Source organism: Phaethon aethereus, assembly GCF_964289735.1.
Source record: "Phaethon aethereus genome assembly, chromosome: 12".
Taxonomy (NCBI): Eukaryota; Metazoa; Chordata; class Aves; order Phaethontiformes; family Phaethontidae; genus Phaethon; species Phaethon aethereus.
Genome location: NC_138588.1, coordinates 22,735,874 through 22,760,415, shown reverse-complemented (window position 1 = coordinate 22,760,415; position 24,542 = coordinate 22,735,874). Strand labels below are relative to the sequence as shown.

Here is a 24,542-nt window from a genome sequence, read left to right as displayed (position 1 = left end):
GGAGAACAGGTCCATATGGACAGGCTTGCAAAGACTGCCCAAAGGTCCAAAAGCATATTTAAGGGGTCTCCCTGCTCCAAATAAGTATACTATTTGTTGCATTTATGAACGTTAAAGCATTCTTCCTCCCACTGTCAATGACGGTGCACCCTTCACTACACAGAATTAAACTCAGCGGTATTCTTTCAATATAAAGCACATCCAATACTTGATTTCATAATTACAATTACTGAATGGCAGCCAAGTGAGTTCTACCATATTAACAGATGTACCTTCTTGTAATTTAACTTACATATCAAAAACTATTCATGATACAGGCTATGAAACATCTTTTTTAATTTTTTTTTTTTTTGGTTACAGATACTTTATGCCAATTAAAAATGTCTTAATCATTGTAAAACATTTGCCCTAAACCTACCTGGCCACAGCAAAACTGAGACTGTTCAAGGGCAGCAATTCCCCCCTCTGCTGAATCAAATTGCCATACTGGGATGGAGCAATTAAGCGACGAATCTGTTGCGGCAACTAGGCTTAAAATACAGGGTCAGTTAAGACTGCCTGCCTTTGTGCGCTTCAAGTCACGCTCCCTAATACAAATATGGGAGAAAATGACTTTTAATGGGAAAGCACTGATTTGGAGAAGGTCTGGGGGTCAATTTAACTGAATAAAAGCAGTGTTAGTGTATGTAATGGAAATATCAAGAGCACCATTGAACACCCTTAGAGAGTAAGATACCCTAGATAAAGTACTATAAAATTCGTTACAACACATACTTGTTTGGGAGATTTAAAGGTCTGCTGATGCAGGTGCTCTATCAGCTATGCAAGAAAAAGGATTTAGCATCTGCATTCCTGGCAAATGCTTCAACACTGGCAGTCCTTCTCCCATACTTAACCACAGGATCAGACCATTTCAGCTTCTGCCTTTTAAGCAACGCTCTGGAAAAAAGGGACTACCATGTAACCACAACGCAACAAAATAAAACCCCAAAACCAAACCAAAGCCTCCTACTTAAGTCCTCTTCCCGAACGGGGACAGTTTTCCCACACAAATGCCATAATGGGAAAAAAACCCCGGCTAAGATGGCAGACGGTCATCGGCAAATGCCAGTACGGATGGACCCTCGAGGCAGAGGCTGCCAAATCCATAAGGTCTGGCTCACATTCCTGGTCCTCTGCTCATACATGTGGTTTTTTTATGCATAGGGTGGATGGCCCTGGGAAGAGCACCCAAAGGCAGATATTTTCCAGCTCGCATCGGCCAACAAACGTTTTGGTGGGAAACAAAAATCTTCAGCCCCGGTTCAGCTTCAGATTTGCAGAAGTATCCCAAAATGAAGTTGGGTACCTTGGTGTTATTATGGTGGCCTCTCCATCCCGGGGATGCTTACAACGGCCAACTTTTATATTCTGCAGCCAAAGAACAAATTTTACTACAACAGACGCAGATAGGAAGTGTCTGACAGGTTCCAGGACCGCGCAAAATCTCCTTAATCTGAGTTTCAAATAATTTTTTCATCTCGATAGAGATATAAAACAATCCCAGAGCAATAAAATGACCAGTTGAAAACAAGGCACAGCTTAAGGAGCAGGCTTTATGCTCCCCCAATAGGCAATACAAGTACTGTAAATGAGCACTACAGCAGAAACAAAACAGCACTAATAGCGTATTGACAGATAAGAAAACCTCAACATATATTTAAAGTGACTATCAAATAGGTTATATTGTATATTACAACGTCAAGTCGTACCACGATTTCCCCGCTTCCATAATCCGTTTTTGCAGAGCTAGATGAAGTACAGCGATGCATCACAAACAGCTGATGCTGCAATTAAAACTCCTCAGTAACTTCTAGAAATAACACTGAAGTGTGTCAGGACTGTGGCTGAGCTCCTTTACTTTAAATAAACTCTTCTTGCAAATAACACAGCAGCTCACGTCCCTTGAGACAAGGAAGAGAGGACGTACACAGAATGAGCATTGCCCTTTTTCTCAAGGTTGAGGCTTTGAGTCTCCGGAGCTGTTGACCACTCGTGTCTCACCTGCCGTGAAGCCACCGTTAAAGAAAATACGACTTCTCCATTTCCAAAACCAGACAAACATCCACATGTTTCAGTGCTTTGCAGAAGACGGGGTAAACTGCTGCCTCTGAAGCACCTGCTATAGCTTTTTAGCGCATCAAGCATTACAGACAGCTGTAGAAAGGTAGTCCTCACCCATGGCTTCACCTACTTCCAAAAGTAACATGGTTCAGGTCTTTTTGGCCAGAAGCACGTAGTGTTGGAATCATTGATGCTTCAAAATGGTACAACACACGACATCCCAAAACCAAGTACTTTTTTTTTTTTTTTAAATATAATTTCATTATGCAAAAACATCCATGCAGCAGACTACATTCCGTTCGGACAACATGTTTTGCCATACAAGAGTTCCTATCGCCATTCTCACTTTTTGGCGGCTCTAGTAGCACTCAGAAGCATTTGCTGGAGCTGTGACACTTATTTTAAGAGCTGGCGATGACAGCCTGGTATCACCGACGGCTTGCCCAGGCTGGAACTCTTGGTGTAATGCTGCTTGCTTCACGTGGTGGAGCTGTGGACCTTCAGCTCGAGGACAAGTCTGGAAACAAGCCATCAAAATTTGGGGAGGTCTTGAAGAGGAGCATCTCCAATTCAACACCAACCTCAGCCAGAGTCGAGAGCCACTGCGTGGCATGGAAGCGAAACATCACCCATCGGCAAGAGTCTCATCCCTTGGAGAGACATCTCCACCAGCTTCCAGCTCCTCCTCACCAACCATGAGCCTCTAAATTAGGCAGAGGTATCTGGCCTGAGGTACAACCCTTGGACACTTTCCATCCCCCTTTGAGGAAGCCTCTCAAAGTCCCTTCAAAACCCTATTTTTTTCCTTTTTTTAACATAATAATCTTACGTGGGGCCATACATGTTTAGAAATGAAGTTCCAACTTCCCACGCACAGTTGCATAGCCCAAAAAAACACTAAAAAAAATTGAAGCGTTCACTGTTCTGGTTTCCTGCAGTTTGTCACCAAAATCAATGCTACAGACCAAAAGGCAGGAGAAAGTGTCCCTACTGTAACGCCTCCCATCTGGAACCTCTTAGCAGAGACATGGAGCCCTCATGTATATTTTACACACATATTTTTCCTGCTTCTCCCAAGAGAAATATGTGTAATGAAGAAAAACAAAAACACGTTAGCAGCAACAAAAGCATACCACTGTAATACGAGACACAGCTTGGCTTCTGCCCGTGTTATCCTTCCTTTTAGATCTCGGCTACTTTTTGCCAGTTACAGACAAAAAAATAATACACACCCTCCCGTCCAAAAAAAAAAAAAAAAATCAGAGCTCTGCCATTAAATCAACACAATAAAAACACGTTTGTTTTCTGCCATGTAAAATATCACACGAGGAAGGACGAGGTTAAACGTGAATATACACATCTCCAGCCCTTCCCCGCTCTTCTGTGGGATTATAGAAATAATCCACAACTCGATGCAATTCCAAAATTTCAAGTGCTGTTAAGCTGCAGCATCAAATTTCTGTGCATTGTACACAGTTAAGATTACTCACTCACACCACAGCAGCTCTGCTGGGCTGATGTTTTCCAGCGCTTGCAATGTTTCAGTAGCCACGGGCAGCTTCAGACATCTGATCGATCCATACAAATGACTTTTCCTCTTTTTAACACAGTTCAAGCGGTGAAATCAGAGCTTAAAAATGCTTATTACTAAGTATTGGGGATGGACCACAACACCTGCAAGAGCCAGACCGATAGGTAGCACTGAAAAAAAAAATTATCAGTGACCAGAATATTTGGTAAGTGCCAGGAAAAACAACGGCTGGCACTGATTATTTTTAGGGAGCCAAAGAGAAGTCTCAAAAATCAATGTATTCCTGTGAGGCATTTGTCTTAGGAGAGGATGCAACTGCTTAAAAAAAAGTATTTTCAGCTGTTAGGTAAAGCAAAACAGGACAATTTAAGAGGTACTGCTTGCCGCCTTTCCAAAGGTATCAAATGTGGGCATTTTCGAGGCCATGAATGGACAGGTTTTCTATAAATTGAAAAAGCTTACTAAGCTGGGGGTAAATACGACACCGTACCACTCGCCGTCTACAGAGAAAGGAGCAGCTGCAATGCAAAACAGCCGATGGCCCGTGGCACGAGACGGGCACGACCTTTCAATTCCGTTTGACACACAAGGGGTCTCCACACAGAGAATGAGCTTTCACTTAAACGTGAAATTCCCTGCCAAAATCACCTATTTAGCTGTGCACAGTATTCTTCGAGAGTGCCAAGGCTGGTATTTCTGAGAGCAGTCTTTGGGGTTTTGGTTGTTTTTTTTTTTTTATTTAGAAAAAAAAAAAAAAAGCAAGCCTTGAATTAATAATATTGAGGGAAACATAGTGAGATTTTTTGACTTGACGTCAAACCAAGCCTACCCTTGGTGCACCGGCGTAGATGTGCTGACCAGCATGCCAGGGACGCAGAGCCCTCGCTGCTCCTTCTCCCCACCCCACACGACGATAACCAGGCAGCTCTTCATCATCCACCTTGGCCAAGCAAGAGAGATCATGAAATGGGGACTCAAACGCCCCTTCACTCTCTACCATTTTTTCATGTACGTATTAAGAAACGCAGCTTGAGGCTGAATCTTCCGTTAATGGGCAGCGTTTTTAACAATACTTCCAAGTATTAATTTTTACGGTAGTTGCGCATACCCAATATCACTGCAAGACCAAGGACTCCGACACCAAGGAGCAAAGAGCCTGCACAAACCACGCACGTTGCGTTGGAGATTTGACCCCAAATGGAGCGAACCACAGCGAGGAACGCAGTCCCAATTTTTAGAGCAGCATCCGAGAGCCTTCGAACCTCCTTCCAGGGTCTCCCTCCATCAGTTGCAATACGTTTTCCAAATTTCCCGGCAAATGAAGCCAGGGTCCTCCCAGGTGTGAGCTCGCTTTTACCGCGCAAACGAGCAGATCGCCCAGATCTCCATGCAGTAGGGAAGAGGAAGGAAGATGCCGTGTTGCTGAGGATGCCCAAGAACCGCAGCACAGATTAAGTCTCCAAAGGCATTTAATAGCATTTAGCTTTGCAATCTCTTTAGTCTTCGTACATAATGTTTTGGGGAACACCAACTTCTTCAACCTTTTCATGCTTTAGAAGAATATAGCAAACGCTACAGTAACGTGTATGTCCAGTATTGCATTTAAATCGTGAGATGTTCGGAAAAGAGGTGTGTGACGGATCGACAGACGGTGACCTGCTCAGAATAAACGAGCGATGCTCTGTTTGCTGCTCTGGGAGCCGTGCACATGTATTTCATGCTACGACACCCTGCACAGCTGGTAGCCGGAGAAATGCAGAAGATACACTTGGAAAATTCACAGGGGCATTGCTTGCCGGAGCAAACAGTAACAGCAGACTTTGTTTTCCAATTAATTTCATGCAAATAAGCAATACTCGGTCAGAGTACAAGCTCACTAAATTCTCTCTCTTCTGTTTTCCTTCTACCTCCAGTAGATGAGTACTGTACTGCTAATTTTTTTTTTTTTAACGCCTTTTCTGTTTAATTACCACCATGCAGCCTGAAAAACCCCCTCCGACTGCTCCCCACTCCAAAGATATTTGGCCAACACGCTCCCTTTCCGTCGCCGTGTAATTAAACCACCGGTGTACAACTCCCCTTGTAAGAAACCTGCAAGCTCTACAATGACGAAGTTTACACCAGCATTTCTTCTTTCAAGCTTTTGAAGAATCACTACAGTGTGTTTAAGCCTTTTGGTAACTCCCCTGTAACTAAATGTACAGGAAATAAATGAAAATCACAATCTGATGCTGGTATCACAGTAGCTGCGATGGGATACATCGAGATGAGAAATTTTGTAGACAGACGTAATATTATCTTTAACCAGACTAACTGGAATAGCTGGAAAACCCAACAAGCTTTCGAGCACACATGTCTTCTGCCAGGCCGAGACAAACTGCAAAGCTCAAGTACAAATTCAGAGTGGGTTCTGAATTTAGCAAGAGATTCCTCAGTTGAACCCAATGGGAGAAAAGGATCTTTAACCAGAGGAGCACCGGGATGTGAAAAAGGAAGGGGAAAAACAAGCACTCCCTGTGCTGAGCGGCAATATGTAATTTATAACCTACATAAAACACATTTTCACCTATTATTTGGAAGCGCGTGATGACCTAGCAAGCAGCAACACATCAGAGTAAAGACTGGGTCGTTACTAATTACACTTGGTTTGTAAAAACGAACCAAGAATCAGCGCTTGCAAGGAAAGGAGCTGATGGTGCTCCTGCACTTGCTCCCAGCGTGGGGTTGGAGCGCCGGAGCATCCTTCCCTGCAGGCCCGAGGGCAGAAGAGTGATGCCCAAAGGCACCCCCGGCTCTCCAGCTACCACCCATAACCACCCTTACACGGCATAGAGCTTCCAAAGGGTGAACATGACTTAGAACAGGATCACAGAATCATTAAGGTTGGAAAAGACCTTGAAGATCATCAAGTCCAACCGTCAACCCGACACCACCGTGCCCACTTCATGATGTCGGATCCAAGACATCTATGAAGATGTGACTTTGAACACAAAGTCCTACATCTTTGTGTCCTCAGTAAAGAGCACAAGACAAGAACACATCAAAATACATAGTTTTGACATCTTGGATCTCCCTTCAATTAAGGCAGAACTTACAGAGATTATGGTTTATATGACTTTAATCAAACTCAGTAAAGCACGTGTATGTGGAGATAGCAGTCTTAGTGGGGAAAAAAAGGTTGGAGGGTATCTTAGATGCAGATCTCACTTTCTTCATCGCATATTATCCACTTCCAAAACCTTTACTCCATACACAGAGCTATAAAGTTATAGCCGGCAGACAGCAACGTGTTTATTCTCAGATCTGAAGCTGCCGAGAACACCAACATGACTGCTCAAGCGGTCACAGTATAGTCAAAATATCTCAGCACGTACCACTTGGAGCAATTTGGAAAGATTTTATGTGGGTAGAGCTGAAAGATATCTCCCTTAAATAGTAAAGAACACACCATCCTGAAAATGGGGTTAAAGCAAGGAGCCTAGCTACTCTGGTTGCATTTGGGATGATGTGAATTTATTTATTTTATTTTTTAAGCTGCTTATTATTCTGTTTCCTTTTTGCATAAAAACTTGCATGCAGGATGTAGCAGGAATTGCTGGAGAGCATCTATTTATCCCTAGTGGGAAAGATGGGGACCTTGCTTCAGGTCGCTCACTTAAAGCGGCTTTATGAAACCCCAAACAAAAATACCATTAGTGGTAGCTAAGGAGGAGTTTGTTTGCATCTTTAAAGAGAGGGTATTAAATGTATTTCTTTGTTGACTTTAATCAGCAAGTAAAATACTAGGTTGAAAAACTAAACTCATGTGAAAACAGCATTTCTTCTCTAAATAGCTCTGCCTGTAGTTCAGGAGGAGAAGGAGGGATGGAAAAGGAAGCTAAAAAACTGACAAAAAGGAAAAATATAGAAAGAAGCCTTTCTTTCTCTTGCTGAGCCTCATCCTCTTGTTTATAACTCCCAAAGAGAACAGCAGCACGATTGTCCTACCTCATGCTGGCCGGATTTCAGCAGGAAGGCTTTGGTCACCCGGCCTCCGGCATCCGATACGTGAGGCTATTACCCTGGTCATCCCTCCTTTTTTCTGCTCTTTCTTCTCCGTCTCTCTCCTTGGATGACATCCAGGCGTGACGGGAGCTACTTAATTCATCAACTGCCTAGTCTAAAGTCACTATAATAATTAAGACTCAGGTGAAACAAGACACGGAAAAAAAAATCTCACGCTATCAGGAACTGTACAAAAAAGAGGAAAAAAAAAAAGGTGGAATTGGTGCTAAGGAGCTCCAAAGTCAACATCTGAAGATAACTAATGCTGAGCATCCACATCGCCTTAAGAGGTTCCCATCTATACTCTGCTGCTCCCTGGGACGTGTGGCATAAATACATGGGTGACCCTATTCCCAACCGGATCAAGATCCTGAGCCAGCCTAAAAACATACGGTATAAGTGGGCTTGGGATTCTTACTACATTTGCAATTCTTCCGGTACCACATCAGAAAACACTTCCAGCAATTGCAAGTGCCCCACCGCAATCACGCACCCTTGTCCGAAGCCATTTGGCTCCTAAGCAACATGAAGGGTCGATCTGGCGATCTGGGGTGAAGTCAAATCAAACATGGTTTGCATCAAGTCAAATCAACGGAAACGCAGCCTTGTATCTCAAAACATAAAAATTAATAGTAAGTTCAAACCTATTTTACTTTGTGAATTTCCAGTTGAAAGCTAGAAACTTAATTAAGTGCTTCGGAAAAACGAGCGCTTAAGATCTTTAGATGTGACAATCATAAAGCAATTTAAAAATTACAACCATTAAAGTCAAAATGCAAACTTACGGCTCCTACAGGCTTCAATATTTGCTCACACAGATCCTTTACACCTTAAGTTAGCAGGTGAGACGACCTAGTTGCTCAAAAAACGTCTTCTCCCGTCTACATTTCTCTTGCCAGACACGATTAATACGGAAAACCAGAAATATTTTGCTTACCCATATTTATATCCTAATGAAGCTTTCACAGCAAAAAAAAAACAGCGAGGGCAGGAGCAGATGATCTAATGATCCGCAAGAGTTTTGCAGCTTAAATGGAAAAAAAATTACTAAATATTCCTCGAGAACTCAACTGCTCGGGTCAATATTGCTCGTAGCAAGACAAATAACTCCATTTGCACATCACCGAGCCCTCGCTAAGAGCTTATGGACTTCTTTAAAAGCCCGACGATCAATAAACTGCAATTAAAAAAAATTAGTCGAGGGCGGCCGCTAATGTGATGGAGATTAAGCAGACGCTGACCCACGCTACCTCTAAACTTCAAAATTAGCCTAAATGACAACCTTAATCAGACTGAGAGGAGCAGATATAAAGAAAATAAAATAATTTTATTTAATATTTATATATCTCATGTATAGATAATGTTTATATTTATAGATCTCATACCTGCTATACGCTTATTTTCTCTTAATATATCTCATATAGATCCATTTTACAGGAATGTACCTGGTGTTTGACAATCTAGGAAACGCACCTCTGTCTACAGGCTATCGTGACGTAGATATCGCAGATACCACTTGAGCGAACGCGGCCGGTCCCACCGCAACGAGGCTGCTCCGACCAGCAACATCGCCTCCGAGCTTCAGCGCTCTGCTGAGATGCCGGCTGGGGGACGCACCCAAATTCAGAGTAACCTCAACTTGCGTTATTTATCATTTCAGACCCTTGTAAGGAAAAAACAATGCGCAGCTCTGACCTCGTTAGACTGTAATTGCCTCCTCTGTCAGATGACGCGTTTATACTCGTCCACGCCAGCGTCCACTCTGTCAATAACCCGGGATGATAAATTTAATTACTAACCCGACTCGAAAACCAGGCAAACATCAATATGTTGGGGGTTTTTTTAAAGCATTACGTTTTCTCCCAGTTTTATTGAAATTATTTGGCTTTCCCGCAGCAGATGAAAACCAGATGTTATAGAGAGGGAAGGGTCGCGCGAGCCAGAACGAAAAACCAAGACAGCAACGGGCAGGACGCACCCATTCATTACCCATATATTTCCCTTCCGCCATAAGGCTATTTATATTGCATCTCTATTATTACAGATATTATAATTGTGATGCAATTCGAGAAACCACGCTTTTCCCCTTCGCAGCCCGAAGTAGAAAGCAGCACGTGAGTCGAAAGGCTCCAGCGAGGTCGCTTTGTGCTGCGTAAGCCCTTCGGAAAGCTTCGCTCCCATCTTACAGCGTTGACGCCAGTATTATGGTTTGTAATCCCTCCTGAAGCAGGCCGAGCCCAGGATTAATCCCGGCTTACCGGCCCTTGGACGCCCAGTCGTTATGCTGAGAATACGCAGAAAAAGAAAAGGAGTTTGCGTACGCGCACCCAAGGCAATTTAGGAAGCATCGCTGCACACGCCAATATTAAACGCGCGTCCTCGTTTACGCAATTTGCGGCGCAAGCGGAGGAGCAGGACTGGAGTTATTCATCGTTTCAAGCTACACGATGCAAAAATGGGGAGTAAATGTAAACCATGGGTGATTTAAGAACTGACCGGCCATATGCATGGGCAACTGGAATGGCAGATGACCTACCTTGTTGAATTTTTAGGCATGCTTCCCATACTTTTGCTCCCTCCACACTATTATTTTTTTTTCCTCATTTAATCTTATTTTAAAACTTCTGGCAACGGAGTATTCTGATTTAAAGCAAAACCAGAAAAAGAAAAGCACACGGGGAAAAATGAGCCTTGTCATGCTACGCAAAAACCCCCGCCCAGTCCAGGTTTGTATACGAGCAACCTATAGGTTGTACACGAGCAACCTATAGGTTGTATCACCAGCAGGGCTGCTCCAGGGACCACGCCGGGAATCGCAGATCATCATCCCAGGATTGACCAGCCGCTATTTTGGGGGATTCACTTAAATTCCTTTAAAACTGTCTTAAAATTGTAAGTTAGCTTTGACATCCTTTTCAGCTCCCAGTTATACACCTATATACCGGAGCAGCATCTCCGGTTACTCAGCAGGGCCACTCGTACACAAAGACATATATAATACACCTCGCCTTTTCATTAACAGATGCAATCATTGGCGGGTTGGAAAAAATGCCGTTGCTAATTAGTCTCCAAAATAGTTTAAGTATCCATCACGGATGTGCTTTTCCATAGCAAAAAAGGGATTACTTGTATTATTGCAAGCATTCTTCTGAAGCTGGCGAATGAAGTTAAAATAATGCTTTTTACAAGGAGGATGCGAAGCTTCACGCCATGACCCTGAGAACGAAGCAAGTGGTGTTCCCCAGGGCTCGGTTCTGGGGCCGGTCTTGTTCAATGTCTTTATAGATGATCTGGATGAGGGGATCGAGTGCTCCCTCAGTAAGTTTGCGGATGACACCAAGTTGGGTGGGAGTGTTGATCTGCTGGAGGGTAGGAGGGCTCTGCAGAGGGATCTGGACAGGCTGGATCGATGGGCAGAGGCCAACTGTATGAGGTTTAAGAAAGCCAAGTGCCGGGTCCTGCACTTCAGCCACAACAACCCCACACAACGCTACAGGCTTGGGGAGGAGCAGCTGGAGAGCTGCCCGGCGGAAAGGGACCTGGGGGTGCTGGTTGACAGCCGGCTGAACATGAGCCGGCAGTGTGCCCAGGTGGCCAAGGCGGCCAACAGCGTCCTGGCCTGTATCAGGAATAGTGTGGCCAGCAGGAGCAGGGCAGGGATCGTGCCCCTGTACTCGGCACTGGTGAGGCCGCACCTTGAATCCTGTGTTCAGTTTTGGGCCCCTCACTACAAGAAGGATGCTGAGGTGCTGGAGCGTGTCCAGAGAAGGGCAGCGGAGCCGGGGAGGGGTCTGGAGCACAAGTCTGATGGGGAGCGGCTGAGGGAACCGGGGGTGTTCAGTCTGGAGAAGAGGAGGCTGAGGGGAGACCTTATTGCTTTCTACAACTACCTGAAAGGGGGTTGTGGCGATGAGGGTGTTGGTCTCTTCTCCCACGTAACCAGCGATAGGACGAGAGGAAATGGCCTCAAGTTGCGCCAGGGGAGGTTTAGATTGGATATTAGGAAAAATTTCTTCACCGAGAGGGTGGTCAGGCATTGGAACAGGCTGCCCAGGGAGGTGGTGGAGTCGCCATCCCTGGAAGTGTTCAAAAAACGTGTGGATGTGGTGCTTCAGGACATGGTTTAGGGGACATGGTGGCGCTGGATTAATGGTTGGACTTGATGATCTTGAAGGTCCTTTCCAACCTAGTGATTCTGTGATTCTGTTTACTTAATTAATCATTCTGGGCTTCTGTATGACACCCGCAATGCAGATTTTTTTGGTGTGTATATTATCATTTCACTATTATACTGCATATATTATTATTGCAGATACTATTTTACATACATATTACTTCGAACTTTTATGACACCTGCAATGCAGATTTGTGTGTGTATCTGTATATATATTACTATATTAATATTACATATATTATTATAGTAGATATTATTTGTATCTATATTATTTTTATATATTACTTCAGACTTTTATATGACACCTGCAATGCAGATTTGCCTCTGTGTGCACGCATACATGTATTTTTTTATATACACATAATCTCACAATACTTGCAAATTACCACCACATGCTATTATATTATAATTATATTACTCTTATTGCAGATCTTATGTTAGAGAGATATATTACTTTGGATTTTAATACAACACCTGCAATGCAGAGTTGTGTGTGTGTCTGTATATATTATTATATTGATATTATATTACATATATTGTAGCAGGTAGTGTATATATTATTATATTGATATTACATATATTGTAGCAGGTAGTGTATATATTATATTAATATTATATTACATATATTGTAGTAGATCTTATTTATATATATTATTTTGGACTTCTATATGACACCCATAATGCATATTTGCGTGGGCTCATGCATGTACATATATATTTTTTTATATATATATAAGTACACACGATCTCCCAACACTTGCAAAACACCACCACATGCTTTCCTCTAGCTGCCATTTGGAGAAATTAAAAACATTTTACTCCTTAGGATTTTTCCTGGAAAGCGGATCCTGCTGGGCAGCTGGTCAGCTCTGCCCCGCGCAGACGGCAGAGCGGTGCCTGCGGTCACGGCCGCTCCTCTGCCCGCTGCCGCCATCACCGTGCCTGCAATTAGCGGAGAGGCTTTTCGCCGGGCGATCACGCGCGTTCATCCGCTTCCGATTAACAGCTCCGGGGAAAAGAAAAAAAAAAGGAGAGGGAAGGGAGCAATCCGAAACAGCAAAGCTAAAAAAAAACAACAACAAAAACAACAAAAAACAAACAAAAAACCCCCCCACAACCAATGAAATGCAAAAAAAAAAAAAAAAAATTTAAAAAAAATTGCAGGTTGGGTTTGGCAGCGAGCTGGGATTAGATCACTGTGAAGCCCATCTTAAGTAAAGCTCAAACATGAATTTCCTGACTAAGGTAAAAAAAGCCTGGCTCAAATTTACGAAGCGCTGGCAAGGTTACCTCTGTCCCAGAGGCCTCCAAATACCAAAAAAACTCTGGCCCAGAAATGTAGAGTTCAGCCTGATAATTCAAAGATGTTCTCGGAGCGTCGCTGCTCTCGCAGCCGTAGCCTAGGCAATAAAGAAATAAACTCCAATCCTTCCGACTGCGCATTTCTCAGAGCCTTAAACGAAACTGTGGGAGTGTATTTCTGAAGCTGGCAGAGTTTATTGTCGATGGAGAAGTGGACAGAAGCCTTGGAAATTGGTTGTTTTAAGGAGGCAACCCCAAATCTGCTCCGTCAGACGCAGCACGCTCCACTTATGTTTGGGGGGCGGAGAGGGGGGAATAAAAAATGGAATTTTCTACTCTTCCGGAGCATCTTCTGGATCTCCTTATTTAAAGGATAATTGAATTTCACAGTGACATTTGTACACCGCAAGAAGAAAACCCCACCTGCACCCCACACTTTCCCATGGGAGAGACTCAGCGCTGCCCCTCACGTCTCCCAGCCTGTATTTAAGTTTTTCTGAATTCAGAGAAAGCAGTAATTCTTCTTCCACATTTCACATAAATTTCACATAAAATTTCACATTATTACAATCTGCTTGGTCTCTTTTTTTCTTTTTTTTTCTTTTTTTTTTTTGTGTTTGTGCGTTTTTTTTTGTTTTGGGGGTTTTAAAAATGTATTTATTTTTATTTCATCCCCCCCTTTTTCTTTTTTGTTTCTTCTCCAACCACATCAGCTGCTTTGCCGAAGTCCAGAGAGATTAGATCTGCTCTGCTTCAGAAAACACTCGAGCATCGCATATTTGGGATACAGCTCCCACCCTGAGCCGCCACGCCAAACCTTCGCTCCCCAAACCTACCATTTCTCCAAAAAATTTCCAATTACTTTGATGATAAAGCAGATTAAAGTTTTAACATTTTGCCCTTATCTCGGATGCGAGCGTTTTTATCCACACGCTCTCATTCTCCTTTGGCATCCCTCACACGGCTCCCCGTCCAAGATTTTTTTTTCGTGATTAAAATCCAGAAGTAAATCTGCCTATTTTGGGACAGTCGGGAAATCTTGGATCCCTACCGCAAAGTCGCTGCATAGGAATCCTGTTTCTCTGTTCTTATTCCTTCCTATCAAACACGAGGCTGTTACAGATCCAGAAGACACTGGCATTTAAAAAAAAAAAAAAAAGGTTTTGAATTGCATTATGGCCAGAAATTGCTGAATTTTTCTTTTTTTCTCCTTTCTTTTTTTAATTAAAAAAAGTCAGCCTCATCCCCGGCATTTTTTTGGTACACGTAACCCCTTTTCCCCGAGACGTGTCCTCTCTTTCTTCAAAACCTCACCTTCCTGAAAATGGTAGTGAGGGGAAGGGGCAGTTTGAAACAGAGTTTCTTACACTGAAGGAGGTCTTTTTAAAAATTAGTTTTGTTTGGGGTTTTTTTTTCCCCTCAAAATTCTTATTTTCTTAGCATGTGGCATTAGCATTTAAGTATTTTCATGGGAACTGCCTGGAAACCTCTACATTATATCCTGTGACCAGTCTGCCCTTAACAGCATGAACTGGTCCGCACTAAATCAATCATCTTGGTAAATGAAAAAGTATTAAATATATCCAGTAATGTTTAAAATCAGAAATAATCACAATTACTCAGAACCCTACTTCCCCTATAGTGGATTATATGGTTTCCTTTTACCATGGAAATAACTAACACAAATTGCTTTCATGACTATAAATAAACGTTCTTTGTAACAGCCAACCATCCTGATTTGGCTTGGGCTGTGCTAAATTGTGAATTATTTCAATTCTTAAACAATATTGTACCATCTTTTCCTCTATTCTGGCTTTACTTACGGGCGTTGGTAGGGCTAGGACTCTTGAAAACGGTGAATACATTGTTTTCAAAATGCTTTTACGAGGAAGATTAAATTATTCATTTCGCATCCGGATGGCGTTGCTGCAAGCTGACAAGATAATTTATGGTAGGCATCACAAGCTTCACGTAGTCTAGCTGACCTTCAAAAAACCCATCCAGACTTATTAGACGGAGATCGCGGCCAATTTAGAAGATCCTTGAGCTACAGATGACTGAAAGTGGTGGGACTGGCAGGGAAGCCTCACCATGCCCTGCCTGACGGATGGGATACCACAGATGGGATGAGGGATGAGGCGAAGCCTTCGTCTGGCTGAGCGCAGCCATCCTTGTGGACAAAGGAGGAGGACCTCACACTCCAAGGCTCTTCTCTACAAAACAGAGGTGGTGTTTACCTACATTGCAAAGCTTCACAGGAGCAAGCGGCAATGCATGTGGGGCAACCACCATCCCAGTGATAGAGAGCTTCGTTAATTTGTTGCCCACGCTGATGCGAAATGGACAATTATTTTTTTTAAATGACCTGCAAAATGCCTCTGCTGTTTTAAACTCAATAGTAATTCTTAAGATTCAGCTTATCCTTTCATCTTCTCTATCGCAGCATTTGCCCGTAAAAGTCCAAATCCCCAATCACTGTGACAAAGCCAAAGGCTCAACTGTCTGGCACGACGTTTATCCCTCATCCATCTTAATTAAGCGAATAAAAGCTAGTTGCAATCGGCTGCTGCAGTTAAGGCAGATCCTTTCCGTAAACACGGGAAACAATGATTTTATTTGCCTACTCCAAATTGCTGCCATGAGCTTCAGCGAGACTTCTGCAACGGGGTTTTGGGAAGGGATTGCTCCATTGTCCTCTGCCACACACTCCGCTGAGCTTTGACTTAACCTCTATATAATATTTAACCTTAGAGGCTAAACAAACTGGAGCAGCTACCTGCCTATGCTTCCCTATATTGCCGTACTTTTAAAAATTGATTTCTGTTGAATTTGGCAAAGCTATTTGGTCAAAGCAGAAGGCACTTGGTTAAGCTTCATTGTATCTGGCAGACATTGGTACCACAAAGAAAATGCAATCTTCTCCAAGCTGTGGAAGAGATGATCAACACCACTTATCCCTGCAATTCTTGGGTTTAGACATTTTTGTTGACACAACACTAAATGGTGATCACTATTCATGCCGATGCTCATGCTCTACTTGCAGCCATCAATGAACGCATTGACTTCCCTCTTCCTATAGGAAGCATATGGGGAAATAAGGTGTATACATTGCACAGCCACAGTGCTGTAGTTGGCTCAGGAGGTCTTCAAAGGGAACCTCTTGACCCTCCCACTAAATCCTCTCCAGTTTCTATGCTCCAAAACTCTTAGGATTCAAAGTAAATCCTGGCTGTAGGCAACTGAGGTCTTCTGCTGCAGGACCAGACGGGAGCTCATCCGCAGTAAGACGCTGGAGACACACACGCAGGCTCGGCACCGGCTGCTTCCCTCCACACAACGGCTCCCTGTTGTGCTGAACCACTTGCTAACGTGTGTATAGAATGGATGTGCACATATATAACGTATGCACGTATACATATCTTTTATTTCCATTTAGGACAGCGAGGTACTTCAGTACCTTTACAGATACGATGCTTGCAGACCTGTCCAGGCTCATACAGGAAAAAGTAAAGAAGAAGCAGGAGCAAGCGCCAGCCACATGCACTGACTCCAGAAGTAACCCTCTTCCTTTAGGTTTATATACATCAACAGTCACTGGAGACATTAAAAGGGAAAAACCAACATAACTAATCGCATTTTCTCTGTCTCTCCACTATATGAAATAAGTAACAATAACAAGTTCTGTGCTATAAATAAGAAGGGAACACCTCTCACATTTGAAGACACCGAGGACAGATTCAGAAAACTTTATTTGCTGCCTTCGGAAACAATTTGGTCAAATCCCCGGAGTTCAATAAGGCACCATCACCTTGCCACTGAGCAGACAAAAGAGGGTATTGCTCCTCGGGTGGCAAAACAAAACGCGCTCACCGGTGATGTTTAGTGGACAGCACTCACATTTTGTGCCTGCAAAAACCACGGGGACAGCAGAAACCGTTAAAAAGGCAAAATTTGTCAGCTGCTACCACCGGAGCTGGGTGTAGTCCCTGTCCTACACAGGCTCCTTGTTCTCAGGGTTCTTCTGTTCCCCACCAAGGGTGACCAAGCTGCAGCACACCACCTATCTGGCATCCACCCAGCACCCAAGCCCAGCGTGTAAAATCCGATATGGGTTCCCCAGCCACGAAGAAAATCAGAAGGGTCTCAGTAAATGGTCCTAAAACCACAATCTGTATTTTGACTGTGAGAAGGGAAGGGGGAAAGAAACTAAATCCCTATTAGAGCATTAATTTCTCATTCCACGACTAGAAAAATACAGTGCCACATTAACGATGCACGTTAGGGGTAAAAAGCCTGTGCCTCGCTTATCGACATTAAGTCCTCATGGAAGACTTACTGGACAGTAGCAGCATGATCTTTGGTCAAAAACATTACTTGGCAGAGGTACTACATTATCATTATACTATTTGACAAGTATATGTAGCGAAAAATGAAACAAAAAGCTTTCGGAAAAGAGGTCTTTCCTTCATGCTTTGTAAAACATAGACTCATAGAGTCATAGAATCATTAAGGTTGGAAAAAACCTCTAAGATCATCGAGTCCAACTGTCAACCCAACACCAACATGCCCACTAAAACGTGCACCTTGATATTCAGGTTTAAAAAAAGAAAGCTTAATACAAAACCAAATAACCCATGCACTGGTTCAATAAGTCAGTGGAAGATTTAAAAAATGGTATTAAGAAAGTCAGTTGTTCCCTAATGCCATATAATGCTGAGCGTCATCTGGCTTCACTATAGTTGCATGCAAGCATGAATACATGGTCCCTGCTTGGGTCACACTCAGGATTATATTTCATAGCTATATAGATATCTATATAGATAAATAGAGACAAATATCTATAAAATCTAGGTATCTGGATGTCTGGGGATCCATAAAGTCTGGATATCTGGGGATCCAGATATCTATAAAATCTAGATCTCTAGGTACAAAATATATCTAGATTTTATAGATATTTAGATACAGATCAATAGAGGGAAGAGCGAAACCCTAAGAGATCAGTGAAAGAAAAGTAAAAGAAAAAGGCTCAAAATAGAAGGGTATGAATGAGAACAAATGGCAAAACAAAACAACTCTCCCCAAAAAGACGTGGTGAGGAGGGAGGAAGAGATGGGATGCTTGGACCCATTGCAGGATCAATAAAATGCTCCCTGTAAGGCAAGCACTCCACCCAGGAAAGGCAAGGGATTATTTAGCATTTCCCTCCCGGAAACAAAATAGCTGCTAATTCTTAAGGGTGAAGAAAAAGGCAGCATCACATAAACCTCCTTTAATAACTAATCCGTTTTCCCACAGCCATCTTAGTTCAGAAATAACCATTTCTGTCATTTAAGCACAATAAACTGGATTTGGTGGTGACAAAAATGTTTGCTGAAGATAGCAAATAATAATAATTAAAAAAAAATATTAAACTCAGACACCGACGGAACCAATCTGGGTATTACAGGAAGCCTCTAAAGTAAAAAGAGCGAATAATCCGGCATCAGAGGAACGGATGAACAAGACGCTATTTGATACAGAGCCCGAAACTGTAAAATATCCCCAGCTAAAGAATAACAGCATTTTGAAAGCGCTGGTGAAAAGCATTTGGTGCATGAGCCTTGCTGTATGACTCCTTTGTGTCCCCGCTGCCGGCGGAGGCCCTGCACAAATTCTTCCCACATTAGGCATCATCTGTATAATCTCTGGGCGCTGCTCCCTCTCTAACCTTTCCGTGCGCCGGGGAGGGAGGAACGCGAAGCCAAAAAAATCCCAGCCGCTGCATTTAAACACCTACCCCAAACTCAGGCCACACAGGCGATCAATAATAATTAGATATATTATGGGTTAAAAATGACCAAAGAGTCAGTAATGAGCAGAATAACCGGCATATAAATCCATTTTTCAGATAGAAAACCTCTAGAGCCACAGGACACAACCTAACGACTTAAAATCAGTGTACTGGAGAACTTCATGAACTAAATCAGAGGTGGGTTGTGGGTTTTTTTAAATCCATTTTAATTAAATTTGGTTACCTCCCATTAATACTGTTCCAAGTAGGGAAAAAATAAGTGAATATACTCAAGTTTTACCTCCCATTAATACTGTTCCAAGTAAAAATATGAATATGCTCCATTTGAAAATTACTTTTCTCGCAGGCATATAACACCACCGTAATTTACTATAGGAAAAGAGCATCCCCTTATCCTGGCTATGCACCGTAGGAGGTAACAGGGTGGGATCTGCCGGCGGAGCTGGGTCCCACCTGGGATTACTACAGGTCTTGCACGCATCCAGCCAAATCGCTTGGGAGAAGCGGTGGAGGACGCGCGCACATTTCGCTTTAGCATCTCCGCGTTGGCCGATGCCACTCGAATATACTGAAAGTCCGGGACATGCTTGATTCTTCTCGTTAATTGATTTTTTTTTTTTTTTTTAACTCCACTCAATGGCTCTTTGTTTAACTCTGGAAACATTCAGCAGCATCTACTGAAATTCTGGCAGCGCGGTATCATTTTCAGTCGCACCTAACAGCGGCCAGCTCTTCAGCTGCTGCCGCGAGAGCTGAATTCAGTTGGAAGCAGCCTGTACATTACCACGGCAAAGCCCTATAAAAGAAAATCCGCTTTTCATTGCCACTTACATTTTCCCCAACAGTCCAACAATCCGGATTAAAAGGAAAAAAAAAAAAAAGACAAATAACAGCTTTTGGACTTCTAGACCTTAAGATTGAAACTATAGTTTCCCCATACAAGCAAAACGCGTATATTGTGTAATATTGCTCCAGAAATTAAAAAGCAATTCGAGCTGCCGTTCCCAAGGTTTCTAAGCAAACCACCACCTATTGGGAATGCAAGCAGCATTGCCGCCGCTACAAAAGGCTAGCTGCAATTTTTCTGCAAAAGCAATTCAAGCAATCAACTCCTTTTTTCCCCCCCCAGCATAGATGCTGCAGACGCACGTCAGCTGTGAAGGGCAGCAACAGCCACCCTCCACCACCGGCAGCGCTCCTCAGCCTGACACAGAAACATTTCTTTTGGCTTTTTTAAATTAAAAAAAAAAAAAAAGCAATTGAGAAATCCCCACCGGGACTTTTGAAGATGCGTGTCAACAGCTGCTTAGAAAACAGGTTTGGTTTTTGTAGTTGCCATCGCGGTATTTCTTGTGACAAACGAGATGTTGAGAAAGTCACGGACGATAAAACGATCTGGTGTAGACTCCTTTAGACCTAGGCTCATCCGATACCTGCCTGGAGACCTTTGGGAATACCTGAGCCAGGGAGAAATTTGCCTTTTCTGCATTTTTGCCAAGAATTGAAAATAAAAGTAACGTGATGTAATAAATTAACTTGCGTTCAAACCTCCCCAGGAAAGCTGAAACACGGTTTACGTTTTGCTTGGTGCCAAATGGAGGAGGATGCTCACGCGCTGCATCGTGCGCCGGCGCAGGGTGAAGATCCCCGGGAAGGCTGGGGAGCAGCACACCAACATCCCACCCTTAAAAGTTTAAGTCTATGCAAACAAACTGGGCTTCCAGTTGAAAGTGCATCTAGCTAGTCTAATTAAAGAGAAAACAGGGTCTTAAAACACTGCCCTAAGTTCACATGAACAAGTCACCTACCCATGGGGTAAAACAGCCGTGCGGCCAAACCACAGCTCTCCAGGTAGACCACTAATTGAATCACAGAAGGCTTTGGGTTGGAAGGGACCTTCAAAGATCACCTAGTCCAACCGCCCTGCCGTAGGCAGGGACATCTTCCACTAGGATCAAGGTTGTTCAACCCTTCCAACCTGACCTTGAGCACTTCCAGTGATGGGGCATCCACAACTTCTCTAGGCAACCTCTTCCAGCGTCTCACTACCCTTAACTGGAAGTCCTATGACAATGACATTTTGGGTTTTTTTTTAGAGAACACCTTTAATTGCAGTTTTCAGAATTAGAAATTAAGTAGAAATAGTTCGTGGTCTGCATAAGTTGCCTATAGGAAGCTCCTCCTGTTGCCCTCTCCTAAAAAAAAAAAAATGCAATTATTGGAGTAAAGTGTTTGCCTGACCGGCACACCGCCTCGATGCTCTCTTAAATAACGTCAGGGTTGGCATCTAAATAAAAAACAAACTACCTACATGGCAGCAAAGTTATGCACTCTGGGTCCCTGATGGAGCATCAAGCTGAGCATAATGAAGTTTTCATCTATAGTATTGCACGAAGTCTATCAGAAACAGAACTGAATTGCAGCACGTGCAACTCTTCCTCTGGTAATGACATCAAATAATTGAATTTGAGAAGCTCAGTCTTGAAACTAAATAGCCAGAGTGCAAATTTTCAGAAAGCTCAGTTCTACAGATACCCTGCTGAAAAAGCAATCTTCTACAGGGAAAAACATGCTTTGTAAGAAAATGGGGGGAAATACAGAAAAAAATATAACAAAAATCACTTTTTTAAACCAATTGGAACCTTGTTATTAGAAAAGTACAGTATTTAAGTAACATAATTTATCACAAATAAGTAATACATAAATATTTAAATACTCTATAATAGCATTTATCACAAAACAAAAAAGGACATATTGCAGCCATTCCCAGGGAGCACCGCTACAAAAAAGCTTGCCTGTTGAATCCCATTGTAGGAAAAACAAAAATCCACCGGACTTACGTCAAATACACTTTAAAAGGATGTGTTTGGTCTCAGTACATGCCTCTAACTGCATGATACTTGATGATGTTACCACGTTTAGATGGCAGTAACAGCTTGCCTCGACAGCTGTCCCCAAAAGTGCAATCTGGACAAGGCTCACAGGAATCTCATGCAACACCACCACTACCACCACACACACACACACACACAAAAAAAAAAAAAAAAAAAATCACAAACAATAGTCTGAGCTATTAAAAAAAGGTAAATTAGGAAAACAGCAAAGCTGTAGGAAAAAATAATAATTTAAAAAAAAAAAAAAAAATCTTAATTTTGCTCCGCTTCCGCTCCTGCCGTGCGAGCACGACTGTGAAGGCGTTCCCAGGAACGGGTGGTTCGGTGCAGACACTGGTGTTGCCAGAGGTGCTTTGCAAGCAGGGAAAGAAAAAAAGAGATTAATGGGTCCAAGTAGACTCTATTTGCCGTGCTCTGTTCCCTAAATCAGGAGTTGCAGCAGAAAGAGGTATTCGCTGCCTCCTAAAAGACAAGCCTGAGCTGAACAGAATTAAATTTTAAATACATAGAGGGAAAACAAGGGGATTGAAGACGGTGTCTGGAGGAGGAGAGAAGAATGAAGAAGGAGATGAAAAAAATAAAACATACACAAGTTTGGCGTCTAAGCTTACAGAGAAGTGGAAAGTGTATTTCAAGCACAAACACAAGGAATCACAAGAGGTCAAACCTGCAAACGGGTGGCAGGGCAACACGACCCTTTCCAACAGTTCTTCTCTGATGATCCCTTTTTTAGGCAATTTTAGGAAGGGAAGGAAAAGCAGAAGCGGGCACGTTTTATCTTTAAGCCTGCATGATTTGTGACTATTTGGGACTGGCGCTGGCAGAGGAAAATAAATTCTGGATTACCCTCACTTTCTCCGGGAGACCTGGAGGCAGCTCGAGAAGCCCAACAGCAGCCGTCCAGCTGCCGGAGCGAAGGAATGCAAACTTCTGTTCCAAAAGCCAAAGAAATCACAGATACGATTCAGATTTTTCTTTTTTCTCTTTTTTTTTTTTTTCTTCTTAAAAACAGCTGCAGATCTTGCAAAAAGAAAGCAAAGAGGCTTAGTGCATCCCTCCCCTCTACCTAACCTCAACAGACGCAACGGTCCCCGGGAAGAAGAGAGTGGCCATCACCAAAGCAGCATTACCAGGAAACCGTTTGCGCCGCCACCTTCCATCCAAGAGCCAAGCAAGTAGACTTAAACTTCAGATCCTGAAACACGGGGGTAACAACAGGGATCTCCAGATTGCACCATCCTGAAATTGCTTGCACCCTTCCTCCCTGTTCGATAGCATAAAATAACAGGAAACAGAGAAAGAAAAGCAAAGCAATGTGCAGCTCATGGGCATTCTCTATTTCTTGCCTCTGGACACAAGCTTGTTTGACTCTAAGTCTGTATCTGGGGTGGAAACAAAATGAATTTAGTCTTTCAAGTAGGTGGAACAGTTCATTTCTTTAAGGGACTGCATCAGTGGACTGAGTGATGCTCAAGCAGTTTTGCAACTGGACTATTTTACCTATTCCTGAAAAAAGTACAATTTAAGAACAAAAAAAAAAAAATCCCAAAACTTCCTTCTACCTTCCCCTTCATGGAGATCTCTCTTCTCCACCTCTGGAAATCTAAGCTAGACAGAGATGCTCTCTCTGACACCTTGGTCTAACAAGATACATGAAAAAGCATACCAAAAACCAAACAGGTATGCAAACATTTCAAATAAACAACAGGAGTGGGGGCGGAATGCAAGAGTTTTCATTCTTGTTTTCTTAAATTCATGTGGTCACCTAATTGGGTCACCGCAGTAACAACCATTACTTGCAGTCTACCGGAGCCTGGTGCGATATGTTCTCATTGACTCCAGGAAGAAACAGCTCCATAGCACAACAGGAGAAACACTGGCGAGCGCAAGAACGGGGAGTCTGCTTGCCTGTGTGCTTTGAAAGAATTAACAGTTTCATGCAGACTGTCCAAAAAAAAAAAAAAAAAAAAAAAAACCACCACTTTTAATTTCTTTACCTGGTTTGCTATACTGCTTTGCTGCTTTTCAGGGCAAAGCCCATCCTAAATGACTTTAATCATTTGCTAACTCCAGATTAAATTAGCTCAGTGCATTCTACCTGACGTGAAAACAGAAAAAAAAACTTGTTGGCTTTGCAAAATGAAGCTGTTCACTTATCCTTAGCCGAGACACCCACGAGCACTAGTCTTTCCTCTGATTCCCAGTCTTCTGCCGGTAGTTGAAGCTGACCCAAGTCCTCAGACTCATTAACGGAATGTAGACACAGAGAATAGATTATCTTTGTCTACAACTGCCAAAGAAACCTTTCAAAACAGAAAACAAATCCCCAAAATTCCATGAGTTTTACTATCCTTCAGCTGAAGCCACTTTTTAAGAGAAGAAAACGTGACCATCAAGCCACGCTCTCCCTACCGCGGCTTCGAAGAACAATGGCATGGCTGAAGCTGGTGCTCATATCACCCACGTGCAAGACGGGCTTTAACAAACAAACTCTTTAACAAGCAGAACTGGCAAATCTAAGGAAAACCATTTCAAAGAGTTATGGGGCAAACTCAAGGCAAATTAATTAATGAATGCCTGTATCCCACTTTAAAGTTTCCTACCTGCAAGCGTAATGCTGCAGTTCATCTAATCTCCTTTCATACAGCAGGAAAGTCCTCATAACGTAACTAATCGCACTGGCCAAACCAACTACTCGCGATT

The 24,542-nt window shown here is 42.9% G+C and overlaps 1 protein-coding gene across 1 annotated transcript in view; it reads right to left on the bottom strand.

Annotated features, from left to right (window-relative positions):
- MYO9A (myosin IXA) overlaps positions 1-24,542 on the bottom strand; it is a gene marked incomplete at its 5' end in the record, with an annotated part of 156,244 nt that overhangs the window by 130,371 nt on the left and 1,331 nt on the right. The gene's annotated exons all lie outside the window — the stretch shown is intronic.